Source organism: Podarcis filfolensis (assembly GCF_964270895.1).
Source record: "Podarcis filfolensis genome assembly, chromosome: W".
NCBI lineage: Eukaryota > Metazoa > Chordata > Lepidosauria > Squamata > Lacertidae > Podarcis > Podarcis filfolensis.
This window is the reverse complement of record NC_139619.1, coordinates 39,577,586-39,599,086: the sequence shown is the minus strand read 5'-3', so window position 1 is coordinate 39,599,086 and position 21,501 is coordinate 39,577,586. Positions and strand designations below refer to the sequence as shown.

General features: G+C 47.9%; 1 protein-coding gene and 1 pseudogene across 2 annotated transcripts in view; one reads left to right on the top strand and one right to left on the bottom strand.

The window, feature by feature from the left end:
- Positions 1-21,501, top strand: part of LOC310753812 (inositol polyphosphate 5-phosphatase OCRL-like) — a gene marked incomplete at both ends in the record, with an annotated part of 1,016,056 nt that overhangs the window by 227,806 nt on the left and 766,749 nt on the right.
- On the bottom strand, positions 1,507-21,468 carry LOC310753743 (inositol polyphosphate 5-phosphatase OCRL-like; annotated as a pseudogene). Its single transcript has 10 exons — positions 21,445-21,468; positions 19,874-20,001; positions 19,588-19,791; positions 16,369-16,551; positions 13,725-13,820; positions 13,421-13,606; positions 11,720-11,805; positions 3,652-3,755; positions 2,111-2,246; positions 1,507-1,617 (listed from the first exon to the last, which is right to left on the bottom strand). The product of its transcript is annotated as an inositol polyphosphate 5-phosphatase OCRL-like (transcript).

Sequence of the window (21,501 nt, the reverse complement as noted above, 5' to 3'; positions counted from 1 at the left end):
CCAATGGCCCATCTAGTACAGCATCCTGTTCTCACAGGTGTATGGGGGAAACCTTAACTTCAAGAATTAGGAGAAGAAGCGACTCAGTCCCCCCCCCCCACTTTCCTCTCTAGTCCTCCAAAGCAGCAGCTGCACAGAAGATGGTGACAGGATACTGGGGGGGTAAGAGAAAGTGATCCTAACAAAAGAATATAAAAAGGGAAAGCATTTATTTGTCTCCGAAACAGTGGCGTAGCGTGGGTTGTCAGAACCCGGGGCAAGGCAAGTAATTTGCACCCCTAACCCGTGGATTTGCGCCCCCTAACCTGTGGATTTGCGCCCCCTAACCCTAACCCCCAGATGTTGCGCCCGGTGCGGACGCCCCCCCTGCACCCCCCACGCTACGCCACTGCTCCGAAAGGATTTTTGCGCCCCCAATGTAACTTTCTTTTTTAGTTTACATTTCACTGAGTTTTTAAAAGTTTGGCTAGTTCTATATGTTCCCCAAGATATTTTTGTGCCTCCACAACATAAAAATACGCATTGTTTTAAAAAAGTAATTTTTGGACGGACTGCTCTCACTGGTTCACTGCGATGCCAAAAGGTGTTTGGGGACCCTCCAGCATTGTTTGGCTTCAATTCATTTGTGTGTGTGTGTTTGTTTAAAGCTGGCCACACACACTTTTACACTTTGGGCTCCGCTGCTTTGACGTGTGGCCCTTGGAGGCTTGAGCATGGGGCAATGCAGCCCACAAATGTTAAGCCTCCCCTGCTCTACCAAACTCCCAAGGTTTGAGGGAGGAGGGTTGGGAAGAGGAGGAGAAAAGGAAGGCCTTCCCTAGATGACCCTTGGGGTCCCTTTCCAACTCTACAGTTCTCTGATTCCAGAGAGAGACGCGCTGGGCTCCAAGTATCCCTCGCAGGGCTCAGCGCAAAGCCATGGCTTCCAATACTGGCTGTCACTGAGCTTGGGGATAAAGGAGAAGTGGAGGGTGACCTGCCCGTTGTTTGTGATCTGGAACTTCTCCTTCTGCAGCTGCCGGAACTTCACATTCTCAAACGGAAACTGCAGAGCAAAAGGGGGGGGGGAGGAAAGAGAGTGCTTGCCTTCAGCAGAGGCAAGGAAACGTGCTCCAGGGGGAAGTTTGTCCTTGGCCCCGGGCTCTCATTTAGGGGACTGCACATGCAACAGGTCCACGTGGGGCTCTCCAGATATTGCTGCACTTGCCACTGGCCATGTTGGCTGGGGATGATGGGAGTTGTAGTCCAGCATCTGGAGGGCACCACGCTGGCTACCCCTGGAGTCTTTGCCTGCGAGGAAGAGGAAGAGGCTGCCGCTCAGTGGAAGGGCATCGGCCTTGCATGCAAAGGTCCCAGGTTCTATCCCCAGCATCTCCAGGTAGGGCTGGGAGAGATCCCCCGGAAATCCTGGGGAACCGCTCAAGACTGAGCTAGATGGGCCAAGGGCTTCTTTCCCCCCTGGTCTTTTTGCAGCAAACCCTCTTTAAGGGGTTGGAGAGGATCCTATTAGTCTTTACCTCCCTCCAGGGAGGGAAGGAATTCGTTCTCCATCCTGTCCATCAACTGAACAATATCCTCAAACACTTTCCGGTACCGTCGGTCAGCCACAACCTTCACCTATGGGGGGGCAGAGCACATTTGTTGGAGCTATGGACTGAAAGGGGGGGCATGAGTTAAGAGCAGAAAGGCCTGATGCACCCCCCTGTTCCCAGCCCTGAAAGAGGCAAGTACTGTAACTCTGAGAGCTTCCCCAGGATGGCAGCGGCTGTGACTTCCAGAGCCAATGGGCTGAAGCCAAATGCTCCAAGCCAAGTACCACAGAAGCTCCATTGCATGAATGGAGCCAACGGTTAAGGTATACAGTTCATCCCATGTGGTCTGCCATGCCTGCAGGAGCAGCGTGTACTCAGAAGAGTGGAGAATGGAAGCCTAGGGATTTAACAGAGCCAAAACCTGCCCACTCCTTGCACCGGAAGTCATTGGCCAAGGAGGAGCTCTGTGGAAAGGGGCCTGGTTGTTGGTCAGGGCCTGCCCAGATTCGAGGAGGTGCCACATAGCAGGCAACTAAAAACCCTGAATAGACGATAGCCCTGGCCAGGGCAGGTCTTACCCCTGTGAGGAAGAGGGAGCTGAGGGGCTTGTGGTCGCTCCTTTTCAATTCCATGTGGCTTCGGTAGCTGAGCTGATTCACGCTGCCTCCTCTCCAGAGGATTGGCTCACACCATGCTGGCACACGGCACTTCCCACTGCAAGGAGACAGTTGGACTGGCTGAGGCAACACACAAGGCTCACACAGTCCAACTTTGGCTCCACACACGGCCTGTGATCTTGACCACGGTCAAGAGCTGGAGATGATGGGGCTTGGGAGTCCAACTTCTGAAGGGGCGGACCTTGCAGGTGTGCAGGCATTTTGCCTCATGGAGAGAGTTGTCAGGAAATCAAAAGCTGCCATCTACCAGGTCAGAATGAATTTCTGACCTCCCCCAGTTTGGATTCCTACATTGCAGGGGGTTGGACTAGATGACCCTCGTGATCCCTTCCAACCCCACAATTCATTAATTAAGTCTCCTCTGGCTGGCAGCAGCTCTCTGTGGCCCAATCCTTTTTCAGGTGGAGGTGCCTTTCAACTTGAGACTCTGCATACAAAGCATATGGCACACCACCAAATGATGATCCTTCCCCAAAGCAAGGGGCCCCGTTATTCTTGTTCAGACACTATTTTTTCAGTGATCCAAAAGACCCTTTCTGGCACCTGAAATGCTGCCCAAAGGAGCCTGCCGTTTTCCGGCTTCGTCACTACATGTTCCGCCTGTCCTTTTGATTTCCCCATTACCACAGCAAGAGCAATGAAACTAGCAGGCCTAGGTGGCTTCTGACAGTTGTCAAGAACCACAAGAATATGCCAAATCATGGATGGTGAGGCTCAATGGCTACTAGCCATAATGGCCACAGAACATACTCCACCAAGAGAAGCAGTATGGCTTGGAGGAGGGGAGCGTGCTGTTGCACCCAGGTCCTGTTTGTGGGCTCCCCAAGAGGCATCTCATTGGCCAATGTGAGAACAGGATGCTGGGCCAGATGGACCAATGGCCTGATCCAGCAGGGCTGCTCTCATGCTCTTATGAGAGAGCACCAAGTCTAATTCCCAGACTTCCTTGACACAAAGAGGATTCTCATTCAGCCTGCTGCACCTTTCAAGGAACTGCAACACCGCTTATACACACCACGAAAGAGAGGATGCTGGTTATCAGGACAAATGTGGGGGAAAGGAGCCAAAACATTTCCAGAGCAGGGATGGCTTGAGGAAGACAACATATCACAGCCTTGCATTTCACAACTCGCCTAGCAGCCTTTGGCAACCCGGAATTCCATGCAAGCAAAGTGAGCAGGTGAAGGAGAGCTGGATCTCTCTCTTCCTCCGTGGCTTGGTGTCCATTCTGGCTGCAGAGGAAAGGAAGTCCGTCCAGCCCTCAACTCTAGCCCTCCTCCAACAGCTTGCTTAGCAGAAAGCCATGTTTAAAATATATTTTTTACTAGCCTGCTCAGGAGGATGGAAAAGCAGGACACTACTAGCATCTCGGCAGACTAGGAAAAACAAACAAGCCTTGCAGAAGAATGATTGAGAGGACTTACTTACAAAGGCTCAACTATCAAGCAGGATCTGTTTTAGAGTCAAATTTGTACGTCGGGATGAACTTGATCTCTCCCTCTGTGAAATCAGCAAAAGCTGTCTTTTGGGTACGCTGAATGTTTAGCTAAAGCCAAAAAGAAATCGCTTATCAGCAGAGAAGCAAAAGACCCCCTGTTGCCTGACAATGGAGTCTATTAACAGCCACTGTTGTGCTGGAAGACCAAGGTGAAGTACTAGTAGGTTAAAGGTAAAGGTAAAGGGACCCCTGGTTGGACAGTGTTCTCGAAGCTACAAACATGAGTCTGACCAAACTGCGGGAGGCAGTGGAAGACAGGAGTGCCTGGCGTGCTCTGGCCCATGGGGTCATGAAGAGGCGGACACGACTAAACGACTAAACAACAACAACAACAAAGGGACCCCTGACCATTAGGTTCAGTTGTGACCGACTCTGGGGTTGCGGCGCTCATCTCGCTTTATTGGCCAAGGGAGCCGGCGTACAGCTTCCGGGTCATGTGGCCAGCATGACTAAGCCGCTTCTGGTGAACCAGAGCAGCACACAGAAACGGTGTTTACCTTCCCGCCAGAGCGGTACCTATTTATCTACTTGCACTTAGACGTGCTTTCGAACTGCTAGGTTGGCAGGAACAGGGACCGAGCAAGGGAAGCTCACCCCGTCGCGGGGATTCGAACCGCCGACCTTCTGATCGTCAAGCCCTAGGCTCTGTGGTTTAACCCATAGCGCCACCCGTGTCCCTACTAGTAGTTTAGCCAAATGCAAAAAAAGGGGTATATCTGCTGAAATCCTATCTTATACACAATTATTAAAGGTACAGGATGCTTGTGCACTTTCGCCCCATGTCATCTTAAATTACTTTGCTGCATCACACGACAGGAAAATCCTCTAACTCAGGAGCAGCAGACACGTGGCCCTCACAATGCTGCAGAACTACAATTCCCATCATCCCTGATTACTGGCCATGATGGCTGGAGCCAACAGGAACTGCAGCTCAGTAACATCTGGCAGACCACAGGTTAGCCATACCTACAATATGCAATGTTATATGTACCAATAATCCATACAAACTGTTAACAACCACCAGAATACTGTTAGGATATTTCCGTTCCACCTTAAAGGGAGCAGGATGTTTGTATAACAGCCTGCGTAAGTTCCTGTCTCACAGGATGTTTATGCTATATGTTCCTTTCGTTTTCTTTCTTGCCTGAGCAGTCGGAGCAGACGGTCATGTCTTCTTTTGTTCTGACCTACGCAAAATAAACTGTAAATATGCTGTCCTGCTTGTGCAACTTTTGCTGTGTGAATTCTGCTGTTAAGAGTGTGCACTAAGCCAGAGGCTTAGTGTCGCTAAATTGCTGATACTGCGTGACTACGGGAGGTCGATGGATCGTCCGGCACCGAGCTTGGGGGCTCAGATGGAAATTATCTCCCTGGCAGTATCCCAACAACAGGTTTCGGGCCCAGATTCACGGCACTTGCAGGAGAGTAAGACTGCGACAGACTGCTGAGGTATGTGTGGGAAAAGCAAAAGCAAAGGCTTTTCTGTTTGCCGCGGCAATAGCTTTTGATGTCCGGCTGGCCTAATTGGCCTGGGAGCCAAGCCAAGCAGGCTTCGTGATTTATGAGAGCCAAGATAAGGAGTCTCTGAAGTGAAGAAGACTCACGGCTGGCGTTAAGAGGTGGAATGGAGTTTTTCCAAGCCTCTGAAGCTGCTGAGTGCCCAAAGTTAAATCGGGACAATTATGAGACCTGGGCAAAATGGTGTGAGAGTTTGCTGCGTCAGTTTGGGTTGTGGCAAACTGTGATTGAAGCCCCTCCAGTTCCTCTGACAGGGAGATGGGAGGCTCAGAATTCGAGAGCCATAGACGTAATAGTCTTGTCCGTCTCTCTGGAGGAAATTGCTACGCTAGCTGGCAACACGACTGCGCGTCAGATGTGGAATGCTTTGAAGATAGCCCATCTGCCAGTCATCCCAGCCCAGAGTTTGACTGCATCGGAGGTCCTGGCTGTTTCCCAGAATGCGAGTGAATGCAAGGATGTCGAGGGCACCGGTTGCAAGCTGCAGGGGGAGCTGACTGTGATGTCATCCCAGGCAGCATTCCAGCCTCCAGGGGGAGCCAAGGAGTCGGCAGCTGAGAGCTCTGTTTCCCATGGGAGCCAAGGTCAACTTTGCAGAGGCCGGAAGGCCAGAAGTAAACAAAGGAAAAAGCCTGCAGATGGCCCGAAGCAGAAGGGGAGTGGAAGGCCAGGGAAAAACAAGGCTATGTTTGCTGGCACAGCTCCACCAAAGGCTAAAGGCACGTCTGATGGCCAGGAGCAGGGGGGCAAGCTGCAAAAGCCCACGCCAGTGGAAAACAAGGTTTTGTTTGCTGGCACAGCTTCACCAAAGGCTAAAGGCAAGTCTGATGGCCAGGAGCAGGGGGGCAAGCAGCAAAAGCCCACGTCGGTGGAAAACAAGGTTTTGCTTGCTGCAAAGGCTGCTCCGAAGGCCAAGGCAAGGTTTATTGTGGATTCGGGCTGCACGCGCCATATCGCCAAAGACCGCCATCTGTTCATCTCCTTCACACCTCAAGATGGAGAGATCCACCTGGCTGATGGAAGGACTTTGCAAGCTGCAGGAGTTGGGACTGTGAAACTTGCAAGTCTGCATACTACCATCAGAGATGTACTTTTTGTTCCAGGAGCTGCGGACAATTTGCTTAGTGTTCCACAGCTGAATGGGCGTGGTTTTGAAATTACATTCAAGAGGACTGTCTGTGTCATCAGAAAAGGCAAAGAGGACTTTTTGCATGCAAAGTTGTTGGATGGTTTGTTCTGTCTAACTTATGATGACAATGCTGTTGTATCTAATGCTGATTCTTGTTGTGTTGCACAAACTAACAAGGTTCTTCATGCAGGGTGCATTCACGATGCACATAGAAGATTTTGTCACCTCTCTTGGCAAGCGCTAGCCAAGATGCCTGAGTTGGTTGAAGGTTTGGACATCAAACCTTGTAAATTTCACATGAAATGTGTATCTTGTGCAGAGAACAAGGTGAAGGTTGCTCCAAAAGGCAAGGAGTCTAGCAGGCAGGCTTCCAAACCCTACCAGCTAGTGCACGCAGACCTGGTTGGTCCACTTGCGCCCTCTTTGGGAGGAGCAAGGTACTTCATGGTTCTAATTGATTCTTTTTCCAGGTACATTCATGTGTTTGTGCTCGAGCAGAAATCGCAAGCATTTCCTAGGTTCAAGGCATTCTGTGCTTGGTTGGAGAATGCTCATGGTAAACGTATTGGCTGTCTGTTTACTGATCGGGGCGGGGAGTTCACTTCTCAGCAGTTTGAAGCTTTCCTGACTGAGAAGGGAATCCAGCATGACTTGTCAACGCCTAGATCGCCATGGATGAATGGGCTTGCGGAGAGAGCAAATCAAACGTTGCTGCAAGGCATAAAAACCTTGTTGCATGATGCCAACCTCCCTGAGAAGTTTTGGGGGGAGGCTCTCTCGAATTCTGTTTACACTTTTAATCGCAGACTGTCATCACCTATTGGCTGCACTCCCTATGAGAAAATGTTTGGTAAGAAACCTAACACCAAGCACTTGAGAATCTTTGGTTCTGACATGTGGGTACACACCCCACAAAGCAACAAGCTTGGGAAGCGTGGGGCACATGGTTTGTTCATGGGGTACGATAAAGGTGCATACAGAGTATGGATGACTAACTCAAAATCCATAAAGTTCACAAGGAGTGTTGAGTACAATCCTAAGTGGGGGGAAAATGTGGGAATTTTCCAGAGTTACCCAGAGGAGGATGAAGGTGATGTGAAGAAAGCAGATCATGCTGAGAAAGCTGAGGAAACTGAGGGTGATGATGATGATGATGATGATGATGATGATGATGATCAGAGTTCGGATTCCAGTTCAGTGGGCGGCGCTGCTGCTGCTGTCAGCGACAGTGATGACACAGCAGACTACAAGAGCGCAAAGGCCTCAGTCAGACCATCTGATGCGTCTGACAATGAACTGGAAGAACCACTGTTCACCATTGGTCACTTTTCTCCTAAGAAGGAGGAGATGAGTCCAGAAGACTTGCGTCTAGTTCGCAGGTCTGAAAGGGCGACCAAAGGCAGACCTCCAAAGAGATTTGCTGATGAGTTTGCTAAGACAGCAACTGCTGTTCTTAGTAGCTCAGAGAAGGTGTGGGAACCTTCAAGCTTCAAAGAGGTCCAGGAGTTAACCTCTAAAGATGCTGAGCCTTGGCTTAATGCCATGAAGGCTGAAGTTGATTCCTTGAACAGGAACCAAACTTGGGAACTGGTACCGGTAGTCCCAGGAATGAGACTGGTTGGCAGCAAATGGGTCTTCAAGGCCAAGACAGACCAGAATGGCAAGGTTGTCAGACACAAAGCCAGATTGGTTGCCAGAGGTTTTTCACAGGTACCAGGGCAGGATTACCACGAGACCTACTCACCCACGATCAAATATGAGAGCATTCGGCTGATGCTCAAGATAGCTGCGGAGGAGAAACTGCATGTTTCCCATCATGACATAAATACAGCTTTTTTGTACGGGATTTTGGCGGAGGAGCTGTACATGCTTCCACCTGACGGGATGCAGATACAGAAGGGAATGGTCTGTAAACTGCGGAAATCCTTATATGGTCTCAAGCAGAGTGCCAGGTGTTGGAACACAAAACTCACTGAAACGTTGTTTTCTCTAGGTTTTCACCAGGGCAAAGCTGATCCGTGTGTGTTTGTCAAGGAGGAGGGGCAAAACAAACTGTATTGTTTATGTTTTGTTGATGATCTTCTGATGTTTTGGAAGAATCAGGCTTTCTACCAAAGCACCCTAGCTCAGCTGAAGGAGCACTTTGACATGAAGGATCTTGGTGAGGTATCCAACTATCTTTCTCTGCAGGTGGAGAGGGACCAAGCAGGTAATTTTCTGGTACACCAAACACAGAAAATTGCTGATGTATTAACCAGGTTGAATTTGGTTGATGCAAACCCAGCAGACACACCGATGGTGACAGGTTACCAGGTAGACAGTACTGCTGAAGCGTTTTCTGACACAACGCTGTACAGATGCATTCTAGGCAAGTTGAATTTCATTGCTAGATGTTCGAGACCTGACATTGCTGTAAGCACTAACCTGCTTAGCAGACATGCTAACAATCCTACTGTTCAGGATTGGAAAGCTCTGAAGCGCATAGCCCGGTATTTGAAAGGGACTATGCACTACAGGCTGAGGTTCACCAGTCAGAAGACTGGAGGTCTTGAAATCTTTGCAGATGCAAGTTTTGGAAGTGACACCACGGATGGTACAAGCACTTCTGGAGTATGCTACATGTACAACCACTGCCTGTTTGACTGGTTGTGCAAAAAGCAGACGACAGTTAGCCTAAGTTCCTGTGAAGCAGAACTCAATGCTCTGTCATTTTCACTCATGGATTGTGAATGGTTGATGCAACTGTTTAAGGACATTGGGGTTTCTGTGAAATGTCCTATACAAGTGTATCAAGACAATAGATCTTGTTTGGCTTTGCTGAACTCGGAGAGTTGCAAGCAAAGGACCAAGTACTTGCAGATTAAGCTACATCGTGCAAGAGAGTGTATTCAGAAAGGACTCATTCAAGTGTCCTACATGCCAGGAAATGAAATTCCTGCTGATCTGTTGTCTAAGGTTGTTAACAGAGAACAACTTAAGGTTTACGTACAAATGTTGCAATTGGGTTGAACCACAGGTACTACAGGTTACACGGAAAGGGGGAGGATGTTAGGATATTTCCGTTCCACCTTAAAGGGAGCAGGATGTTTGTATAACAGCCTGCGTAAGTTCCTGTCTCACAGGATGTTTATGCTATATGTTCCTTTCGTTTTCTGTCTTGCCTGAGCAGTCGGAGCAGACGGTCATGTCTTCTTTTGTTCTGACCTACGCAAAATAAACTGTAAATATGCTGTCCTGCTTGTGCAACTTTTGCTGTGTGAATTCTGCTGTTAAGAGTGTGCACTAAGCCAGAGGCTTAGTGTCGCTAAATTGCTGATACTGCGTGACTACGGGAGGTCGATGGATCGTCCGGCACCGAGCTTGGGGGCTCAGATGGAAATTATCTCCCTGGCAGTATCCCAACAAATACACCCCGACACTATGAGCAACTGCAAAACCATGATACCCAGCTCTACCTCTCTTTCAAATCAGAACCAGTGAAGGCGGTGAAGGTCCTGTGTGAGTGCGTGGAGGCGGTTGGAGGATGGATGGCAGCTAATGGATTGAAGTTGAATCCTGACAAGACAGAAGTACTGTTTTTGGGGGACAGGAGGCGGGCAGGTGTGGAGGACTCCCTGGTCCTGAATAGGGTAACAGTGCCCCTGAAGGACCAGGTGTGCAGCCTGGGAGTCATTTTGGACTCCAGCTGTCCATGGAGGCGCAGGTCAATTCTGTATCCAGGGCAGCTGTCTACCAACTCCACCTGGTACGCAGGCTGAGACCCTACCTGCCCGCGGACTGTCTCACCAGAGTGGTGCATGCTCTAGTTATCTCCTGCTTGGACTACTGCAATGCGCTCTACGTGGGGCTACCTTTGAAGGTGACTCGGAACTACAACTAATCCAGAATCCGGCAGCTAGACTGGTAACTGGGGGCGGTCGCCGAGACCACATAACATCGGTCTTGAAAGACCTACATTGGCTCCCAGTACGTTTCCGAGCACAATTCAAAGTGCTGGTGTTGACCTTTAAAGCCCTAAACGCCCTCGGCCCAGTATACCTGAAGGAGCGTCTCCACCCCCATCGTTTTGCCCGGACGCTGAGGTCCAGCGCCGAGGGCCTTCTGGCGGTTCCCTCATTGCGAGAAGCAAAGCTACAGGGAACCAGGCAGAGGGCCTTCTCGGTAGTGGCGCCCGCCCTGTGGAACGCCCTCCCATCAGATGTAAAAGCGATAAATAACTACCTAACATTCAGAAGACATCTTAAGGCAGCCCTGTTCAGGGAAGCTTTTAATCTGTCATATTTTTGTGTATTTTTGGTTTCTATGGAAGCCGCCCAGAGTGGCTGGGGAAACCCAGCCAGATGGGCGGGGTACAAATAATAAATTATTATTATTATATTATTATTATTATTTTGCATCCTACGTTGGCTCCCAGGACGTTTCTGAGCACAATTCTGAGTGTTGGTGCCAACCTTTAAAGCCCTAAATGGCCTCAGCCCTGAAAGAGTGTCTCCATCCCCATTGTTCAGCCCAGGCATCAGGGTCCAGCACCGAGGGCCTTCTGGCGGTTTCCTCACTGTGAGAAGCGAAGTTACAGGGAAGCAGGCAGAGGGCCTTCTGAGTAGTGGCACCTGCCCTGTGGGACACCCTCCCGTCAGATGTCAAGGAGATAAGTAACTATACAGCCTTTAGGGAAGTTTTTAATGTTTTATGATGGTTTTGCGTATGTTGGAAGTCTGAGGCTGCCCCCCCTTGCCTTCCTTGCAGCATCCTTCTCAAAGGGCTAAGGCATGACTACGCTCACAGAGTTTAAATCCACCATAAGGTGCAGCAATCAGGCCTCTGTTTCAACACAAAATACCAATGATCCTTATGCCAAGTGGGAGAAAGGTCGTCAACATGATGAACACACAAACCTTGGAGAGAAAAATGTAAAACAAAAAGCACCAGCAATTTAATTGGACTTAATGGAAGTATCTGCTGATAAGAACATGTGAGCAACGCAGATTTTCCAGACAGATGCAAAACCTAGAGCAGGAAACCTTAGACCTTTAGATATTGCTGGACAGCAGCTATGCTGGGGCTGATGGGAGTCCAACAACATCTGGAGCATGTGCTGAGCTAGGAAAGCCCTCTAACTGGGAAACTGCAGAGCAGTCCTACTTATTCCAAGGCAACCCTCCAACTTAATTGGGACTTGCTTCTAATTCAGGTTGCACAGACCTGCAACCTTAAAAAGCATTTGTAGAAGTCGCAGTCATCCTATGTTCTTTGCTCCTAACTGCCTGAAAGTGGCTTCTCTAGCCTAGGCTGGGGTATCCCAGACAAAGGAAATAAACAGGGCAATATCCTAAACCACCACATATAACACAAAGATGTCTCTCACCTGGTCGTAGGTCAGAAGTCTCTGAAGCTCATTTTTAGTGATCAGATGACAATGCTGGAAAAAAGCAAAGCAACCACAGCTACAGGCTAGCTCACGGGGTCGGGGGTCGGGGGGCAGCCTGCTGCCACTTCCTGCAATATGTAGTAAGACTGATAACTAGGATTGGGCAGTATGATCATATTAGGCTAGTGCTCTGTGAACTAGACTGGCTCTTGAACTGCTTCCAGGACCAATTCAGAGCATCCCATTTGGCCTTTCAAGTGTTTCAAGGTTTGGGAAAAGGGTACCAGAAGAAGGCCCACTTATGTTTGCACTGCCTCTCCACTGACTAGAATCCCTTTCCCAGGGAACTCCTGCTCTTTCAAGCATGGCAGGGCCTTTTCAGTCATGGCACCCGACCTTTCAGAATAATCTCCCAAAGAGGTTCACCTGGCCCCTGCTTTGATGTCCTTTCAGCAAAGACTTTTCGAATTTCCCCTGGTACGTTAATTCATGGGCAGGGCGCTTGTGGCCCTCCAAACCCTGCTGTAGAACACAGGAACATAGGAAGCTACCTTATATTGAGGCAGACCATTGACCCATCAAGCTGAGGACTGACTACATGGACTGGCAGCAGCTTTCAGGCAGTGATCATGCCCAGCCCGATCTGCACACACTGGTGACTGAGCCTGGAACCTTCTCCATGCAAAATGGCCGCTCTGCTTTCGCCTTACTGCCCTTAACAAACTGCAACTCCCACCCCGATCACTGGAGAAGTTGCCCACATTTGCTATAATCTAATCTAATACATCTCTGCCGCTCGCTTTATGTTGCTCTCTACTGGCTGCTCTAGTAGAAACCTTAGTGGTGCAGCTGCAGCAGCAGGGATCGCCGACACTGCACCCACCTGGTGTTGCTGAAGTGGAACCAGTGGCGTAGCGTGGGGGGTGCAGGGGGGGCCGGCCGCACCGGACGCAACATCTGGGGGTTAGGGTTAGGGGGCACAAATCCACGGGTTAGGGGGCGCAAATCCACGGGTTAGGGGTGCAAATTACTTGCCTTGCCCCAGGTGCTGACAACCCACGCTACGCCACTGAGTGGAACTCTCATGAGCCCCAGTCAGCAAGGCCAATTCTTAGCAATTATGGGAATTTTGGTCTATCAACATTTGGAGAGCACTATGCTGCCTGCCATAAAGAAGGCTGATCACCGAAGAATGGATGCTTTTGAATTCTGGTGCCGGAGGAGACTCTTGAGAGTGCCATGGACTGCAAGAAGATCAAACCTCTCCATTCTGAAGGAAATCAGCCCTGAGTGCTCACTGGAAGGACAGATCGTGAAGCTGAGGCTCCAAGACTTTGGCCACCTCATGAGAAGAGAAGACTCCCTGGAAAAGACCCTGATGTTGGGAAAGATGGAGGGCACAAGGAGAAGGGGACGACAGAGGACGAGATGGTGAGACCGTGTTCTCGAAGCTACCAGCATGAGTTTGACCAAACTGCGGGAGGCAGTGGAAGACAGGAGGGCCTGGCGTGCTCTGGTCCAGGGGGTCACGAAGAGGCGGACACGACTAAGCAACCAAACAACAACAAATGCTGCCTACCCTGAGCTACACACAGGCGGGAAAGTTACAGAAACATGACTCAGTTTGCTTCTCCAGATAGCGGAGACCAACAAGTTACATCAGCCAAGGCTCTCTCTCTCCAAGCCCTCAAAACGCACTCGTCTTCATGATTATCAGCTGTGGCAGACCCTGGTCAGGGGCAGGAAGCTCATCTGGGCACAGATATCCTTGTAATCCTGGTTTCGGCGCTCAAAGTCTTCCACGTGGGCAGCAAGGTGGGAATTGACCATGCAGAAGCTGGTATTGTTGCAGACAAACCTCGCGGCCACACACCCCTTGTTACCCTGCAGGGGCGGAGCAAAGATGGCTGTTAGTGAGCAAGCAGGAAAGAGGGGGGAACTGGTTGGCAGAGATTAGAAAAACAGATAGACAGACAGAAAGATAGACGTGGGGAATACTCCCCATCTTCCCCATGATGCCTGTGCCCACTGTCTCCCTCATCACTTCCTTGATGCGGCTGAGCTGGTCCTTCCTGACAAAGATGAGCACCAGCTGCACCTAGAAGATGCAAGGTACTGGGATGTCTATCAGCTCTGTTCATTGCTTGCTGTCCTGGGCCGGCTGGATGCAGATAGGAGTGGCAGGTGGCACCAACTGGGGATCCCCCAAGGGAAGAAGGCTCAGAGCCAGGGGACTGGTGGGGGGTCGTCAGAGGGAGAAGAGGGAGCAGACTGTGAGCAAGAGGAGGTCTTGGAAACTGAAGAGGCAGGAGGGCAGGAAGATTCTTTTTTTTTATAAGATATTTATTGAAATTTTCAAATAATAAAGAAAAAAAAAATATAAAAATAAAAATAAAAAAATAAAAGAAAAACACACATATAATTACACTCCTTTCTTTCAATAACATATTTCCTTGACTTCCCCACACCTCCCCTTGTATTCCAATTCAAATTTTTAGTTCAACAAGTTCTTATCCAAATTTTACCTTATTATATTTAAATCCTTTTAATTAACCAATTTTAACATAAACCTCATTCTTTATGTATCAGTACTTATTCTTAATATCTTTTTCTAAGATCGACCCCAATTCCCTTTCACGAATTCCCCATTTTAATATAAGTCACAAAACAAAAATATATAAAAACAAAGTATACTTGTACAGCCTTTGGATGCCCAAAACCCCACTCCCCGCCTTTCCCAGTTTCAAGCTCCAACAAATGTCCATCAGTCTATCTGGTGTCAGCCTGGTGACCTCACATCCGAGGCTCTTAAGTCTCTCTCTTTTTCCTCTCTGCCAGTTTTTTTGGTAGTCCTTTATATTAAACACCAAATCTCGGAGAAGCTTTGTCCCAATAAGGTCCATGTTTCTTCCAGCCAGCCCTCCATATTTGAAATTGTAGTCCAAATCTTGTTTCTTACTTCTTTTAAGTCCAAATGTCCCAATAACTCCAGCTTCAACTTTAGTCAGGTTTGTAATCCATAAGTCTTCAGATCTCCACATGAGGAGATCTCTCCATTCCTCCTTCTTCCATTCAAACCAGATTTTCATAATCTCATTCTTCTTTTCCTTCATGTCCATCTTAGCAGGCCTCTGGCTCTCCTTAATCATCTGCGACATTATAGCTCCTCCTTCCTTTCCCTCTAAATTGTCATGTATCTCTTTCCCCACTTTCTCAAATTTCTCAGATTTCTTTTCTTGTTCAGCTGCAAAAGTTTTTAGCTCAGATACAGAATCTTTTTGTTCTGATACAAAGACTTGAGTCAAGTCCCTTTCAGTTTCAGCAAGTTTGTTTACTGTTTGATTCAATGTTGTAACATTTATAGCCAAAACAATACATTGTTCTTGAAGTTTTCCCAGCAGGCGAAAGGTCTTTTCCAGTTCAATCGGTATTTTTCCACTTGCAGCCATTCTTGTAGTGTCCCAGAGCCCCCTCTAGAGGAGTTCTGGTTATTTAATATTCCTTTCAGTTCCAGTCCAAAAGTCAAAATAACTTTTTTTTTCTTTACTTTCAACAATTTATTACCTGAATGTAACAAATATAACCAGCCGAGACAACAGAAACAAAGTCTCTTTTTCCCCCCAGCTTTGACAGCTAATTTGACAGCTGTCAAAGTCTTCTATATCTCTTCAACAGGCTCTCAGCTCGCTCCCGGGTCCTGGGGGGGGGGGTAACAGTTCCACTCTCAAAATTAGCTCTTATCCTCCAGCAAAATCACTTATACTGCCAAAACGTGAAATTAGTTACTTTTATCCTCTCAAGAAGAAGGTGTTCTCTCAACCTTAGTTATCTAGTCCTTGCTTTAAGATGTTTACAAAACGGGGAGACGGACTTCCTCTTTGCGCCTTCCCCGCTCGTGCCAAATCCAAAAGGAAAATTTTAAGTCCAATTTCCGTATTACTCATGGGTTGTTACTTTTAGTCCAAATGTTCAAAGGAAGAAGTCAGCGCTCTCCGACCATGGCATGCGGCTTCACTCCGCGGAGACGGGTAAACAGCTCTCAGCTCCGCGCCGTTCAGCCCCGGTCCGGTCCGGAGCCTTTAAAAAGGCTCCTTTGCAGCGGGGGGGGGGCGCAAATGGAGCCCCCCGAGCCTTCAGCTCACAGGGAGGGCAGGAAGATTCTGCGGCAAACAGCAGCCCAGAATCTGAGGCAGAAGTGGAGGCTGGAGGCGGGGGTCAAGAGGCAGAGATCAGGCAGGCTGCTGAAGAAGCCAGGGGGTCTCCCCATCCTGCTGCGATCAGCTCCCCTCCCTGCTGGTCTCCCAGAACACAGAGAAATTAAGAGGATGGAGCAAAGACAGGCAAGGTGTCAGAGTCTCAGGTTGCTTGGGAAGGACCAGGGGGAGGAGGAGACTTCAGAGAGTGGTGGGAGGGTAGCAACCTTCAGCCTTCACAACTACCTCACTGGGGCAAGACCTGTTGGGAAAGGTTTCTGTGATCACTAGGCCTGCACGGTTTGGGTTTCTTTGAATAAAGAATGTTGGCTTCTTTTGAATAAAACACCACTGACACCAGGAGTTTTTTCTTGCTGACCTCCTCCTCCTCCTCCTCACTCCAGCTCCTGACAGCTGTCTGGCTGCTGAAGAAATGGGTGGGGTTGGACTTACTTTCTTGTACTTGGATTTGGAACGCAAAGCCTTTTCCACAGCTGTCAGACACTCTTGCTCCTTTGTCGAGTCCAAGTAGAAGAAAGCCTCTGTGCTCAGGTCCAGCTCCTGGAACCGAATGCCCAAGTGCCAAAGAGAAGGATGTGGAACTGCAGGAATAGGACTCCCATCGGAACAGACGTGCTGGTTAAATATGCAAAGACAACAGGAGTGTGCAAGGGCAGGCAAGATCAGGACCAAGAACAAACAAGTAATACCAGCCACTTCCTCCTCAGCTTAGCTATTCGGGGCCCCAAAGGAGCTTTGCTAATGAAAGAAAAAAAGCTTTTTCCTTGTATTTTTTAAGATGTGTCAGCCAGCCTGATATCTAAGCACTATCCCAGTAGCCACAGGCAACCAGACACTCTTTGAAGGCAAGTGAGTTGGTTGATCTCTCCCTTCTTCCTTCACCTGGCAACCTGGTTTCCAGGCTGGCTTTCTGGGAGCAGAAACCCACCTCTCAGATCTGCTATGCCAAGCTTGTTTGCTAGAAGATTACCCCGTAACACCCTTGTCCTCTTTGCAAACCTCCTAAATGGCTAGCCTTCTGTGTTTCCATGCTGGCCATGAAGGAATGGGCATTCCCGACTCTGAAAACAGCACAGAAATACAGCCTGTCTAGTAAAGGGGTAAAAAGAGCAAGCGAAATAGCCTCTGTAAAACAGTAGCATCTGAAGCTGCTAACCACATACTGATAAACATATCATAAAAGCAGACATGAAAAACAAATGGCCACTGGGTACTACTAACAGTGGGACATGGGTGGCGCTGTGGGTTAAACCACAGAGCCTAGGACTTGCAGATCAGAAGGTCGGCGGTTCGAATCCCCACGACGGGGTGAGCTCCCGTTGCTCGGTCCCTGCTCCTGCCAACCTAGCAGTTCGAAAGCACGTCCAAGTGCAAGTAGATCAATAGCTGCCGCTCCAGTGGGAAGGTAAACGGTGTTTCCGTGTGCTGCTCTGGTTCGCCAGAAGCAGCTTAGTCCTGCTGGCCACATGACCTGGAAGCTGCACGCCGGCTCCCTCGGCCAATAAAGCGAGATGAGCGCCGCAACCCCAGAGTCGGTCACAACTGAACCTAATGGTCAGGGGTCCCTTTACCTTGACCTTACTACTAACAGTACGAGGAAATAACCAAAGCAAAAACTCAAAAACTTTGTTTGAAGTAGTAAGCTTAGCATTATAAGGATGACCCACACCAAGTGTTGGGGGGGGGTCACACCTCCCTGTCCTCCAGCACAGCTTTTAGGAGGAGTTCCAAAGGTTTTGCTTCAGTTTTGGATTAACTGCATCTTGTCACAATGTCTGAAGCTGCACAAACCGCTTCATTTGAACCATGGCTCATTGAAACAAGCCAACTTCCAATCGTGGGTTTACAAAGCTGGTAAAATGAACCACCATAGGATCTGGACACACCAAACTGTGGTTAATTTAAAATCCAAGTGGAAGCTTCCCAATAGGCTTGGGGTGGGGGAGAGGTGCGCAAACCTGGAGGTTGCCATCCTGCTCATAATATGAAGCCATGGTTCAGTATGTGGCACCAAGGGAAATTGCCCACCACAACTAATACTTTCTTTTTTTAAAAAAAATTCTTTTTATTGAGTTTCAGTTACAACATCAAAGAAAGAAAGAAAGAAAAAGAAAAAAAGAAAACCAAAAAAGAACACAAAAGACAAGACAACAATTTCCAAAAGAAAAAGGGAAAACAAGAAGAAAAGAAAAGAAAATATCCACATCTAACACCAGAAAGCAACAATCTCTGTTACAATTCTATATCTTATTGTTTAAAACTTTATATAATTAGATATTTAGATCTTTCTTCTACACCCCTGTTGACCTCCTTCCCTCCCGATTTCGGGCTTCTTGATGAAAGGAAATTTTCCATTTTCTGCAGCTAATAATTATTGATGGTTTGCGCATCGTAAGTTTTATAACAGACCTTCTATAGTTTTTAGATTTCTATAGTTTCCTTCAATGTATACCATAAATTTATTCCAATCACTAATAAACTTTGTATTTTTTTGGTTTCTAATTTTTTGCGTCATTTTTGCTAATTCAACATATTCAAATAATCTTGTTTGCCAATCCCTAACCGTTGGTATATTTGTACTTTTCCAATTTTGTGCAATTAGTATTCTGGCCGCTGCTGTCGAATATTGGAATAAAATCTTATCTTCCTTTTTAATTTCATCCCCAATTATACCTAGTAAAAAGGCCTCTGGTCTTTTATGGAAAGTATATTTAAATATTTTTTTTAACTCATTATAAATCAAATCCCAAAAATTCTTCATTTCCTCACAAGTCCACCACATATGGTAGAAATTGCCTTCTTTGATTTTACACTTCCAGCAGGCCTTATTTCCTGTTTTGTACATTTTTCCTAATTTTGCTGGTTGATGTACCACCTATATATCATCTTCTCCAGATTTTCTCTAAGGGTAACACTTGCCGTAAATTTTATTCCATTGTTCCATAATTTCGACCATTTTTCGTATTCTATATTATATCCCAAGTCCATTGCCCATTTTGTCATAACCTCCTTTATTTCTTCATCTTTGGTGTCCCATTCCAATAATATATCATACATTTTGGATAATAACTTGGTTTTACCTTCAATTATTTCTATCTGAAATTTGGATTTTTTTTCACTCATCCCTACTTTTTTATCTTCCATCCACATTGCATTTATTTGATGATATTGTAGCCAGCCTGTTAATTTTTCTTTCAGATCCTCATATGTTCTCAATTTCCAGCCGCTTTCTGATCGTATCAGTAGGTCTTCTTAGGTTAATCTTTCTCCTTCCATATTTGTTTTCTTAGTTATTAAAATATCCGTTGGCGATAACCACCAGGGTGTTTTCCATTCTAGGAGTTTTTTATTTTTCTCCCAAACTTCATATAGTGGTCCTCTAATGATGTGGCTTGAAAACCCTTTATGTACCTTTTCTTTATTTAACCACAAGTAGGCGTGCCAGCCGAACCTATTGTTGAACCCTTCTAGGTCTAATAAGTCAGTATTTTCCAAAGTTATCCACTCTTTGATCCAGCTGGATCTGGGGCTGGAACAACTAATACTTTCAATTACCCACCCATGTGGCCTGAGTGAACAGGACAGACTTTGCCTGGCACCCAACAATAAAGCTGTCATGTAGATGTCGCTTTCCAGCCCCAACTCTGATACAGGTTCCACTGGTCTTTGCACTTTTGCATGATCTGACCTGAAATTCTGGGTGTTGACATATTCCTTCTCTCTCTTGGCAAGGACGTGCTTGATGAGTCCCTCTCTCTGTCCGGATTGGGTATGTGTGGAAGGCACAAAGAGCTAGCGCATAGTGTGGGTCATTGGGGTTGCTTCTTGCTCATGCTCTCCTTGTCACGGATACGCCTCAGGGAGATGAGAACAGAACTCAAGTAGTCCTTAAAAGCAAGGAGGCGGGAGGGCACAGTACACCTCTAAGGCAACTTACAGCCTGCTTGGTGGCAGCGGTGGGGGTGGAGGCTCCCGGCGGGCACTCATTTGCTGATTCTGCAGGTTTCTTTCCTTCTCCATGAAGTTATCCTCGAATCCCAGAATTCCGGAGAGAGGAAAAGACTTCTGAGGTTAGAGAGGCTTCAGAACCGTTTGGGGAAGTTTCGGGAAAGGAACTTAGAAAATACTTAACTGCAGGAAAATGTTCCTGCCTCCCCACAGCACCACAATTGCCGGACAATTGCCTCTCAGCTTATGCATGTTTAGGAAGGATTGTGGAGGCAACAGGTCCTCCCCTCAAGGCCTTTTCCTCTAAAGGAGGTAGACTGGTCTTCTCCAATCCTCTGGCCACTGCTGAGTTTTCCAAACTTGCTGGCATATTGCGTGTAGCACCTTAACAGCATCATCTTTAACAAAATTTAATAGTTCAGCTGGAATATCATCACTTCCACTGGCCTTGTTATTAGCAGTGCTTTCTAAGGCCCATTTGACTTTGCTCTCCAGGATGTCAGGCTCAAGGTCAGCAACCACACTACCTGGGGTGTATGAGACATCCATATCTTTCTGGTATAATTCCTCTGTGTATACTTGCCACCTCTTCTTGACGTCTCCTGCTTCTGTTAGGTCCTTTCCACCTTTGTCCTTTATTATGGTACTCTTTGTATGAAATGTTCCTTTCATAGCTCTGGTTTTCTTGAACAGATCTCTGGTTCTTCCCATTCTGTTGTTTTCCTCTATTTCTTTGCATTGCTCGTTTAAGAAGGTCCTCTTGTCTCTCCTTGCTATTTTTTGGAAATCTGCATTCAATTTCCTGTACCTTTCACTATCTCCCTCGCATTTTGCTTGCCTTCTCCAAGTCCACCTTTCCTTTTGAAGCAAAATGTCATTGAAATGGGGGAGAAATGCCCTGCATGAAGTCTTGGGTTTGCAATTTGGGGAGAGGGAAGACTGTTTGCGGCGCTGGGGAGCGGGCAGGCTGGCGAGGCCCCCTAGATCTAGAGGCCCTAGGCTTCAGCCTACTTAGCCTATACATAAATCCAGCCCTGCCTATGTCACAGTGAGCACAGGCCCATCGATCACGTGCAAGGCATTCTGCATGTTGGGAAGGAGCCTCCTGTTCTGGGCCAGGTGGAAGAGTGACACCAGCAGAAGACTGGGTGGTGGGGTCGAAGCTGATCCCGTGGAGCACGTGAGGAGTCAAGGCTTCCCGCATGAAGCCTCGCTTCCCCTAGAAGTCCCTGCCTCCTGGTCTGTGTTCGCTTTCTTCTTCAGGTACAGCGCCAGCATGTTCTGGATGGTGCACCTGCTTTCGGGGGAGAGCTTGTCGAACTGGTCCACACTAGAAGAATAGCCATGAGATGGGTGAGACTCCTGCAGGCGTCCCCAAAGTCAGGGGAACATAAGCGCATTTGAAGAGCCTTGCTGGGTCAGGCCAAGGCCCATTCAGTCTGACATCCTGTTGGCATAGTGGTTCCTTCCAGATGCCCGTTTCTGTTGATTCATGATTGTTTCTATTCATGACAGTAGGAGGGCAGTTATCTGCAAGACTGTATTCAGTACTGTTCGTGCCTGCAAAGCTTTCGGGACAGACATGCTCCGACCCTTCCAACCAGTGCCCCCTAACTT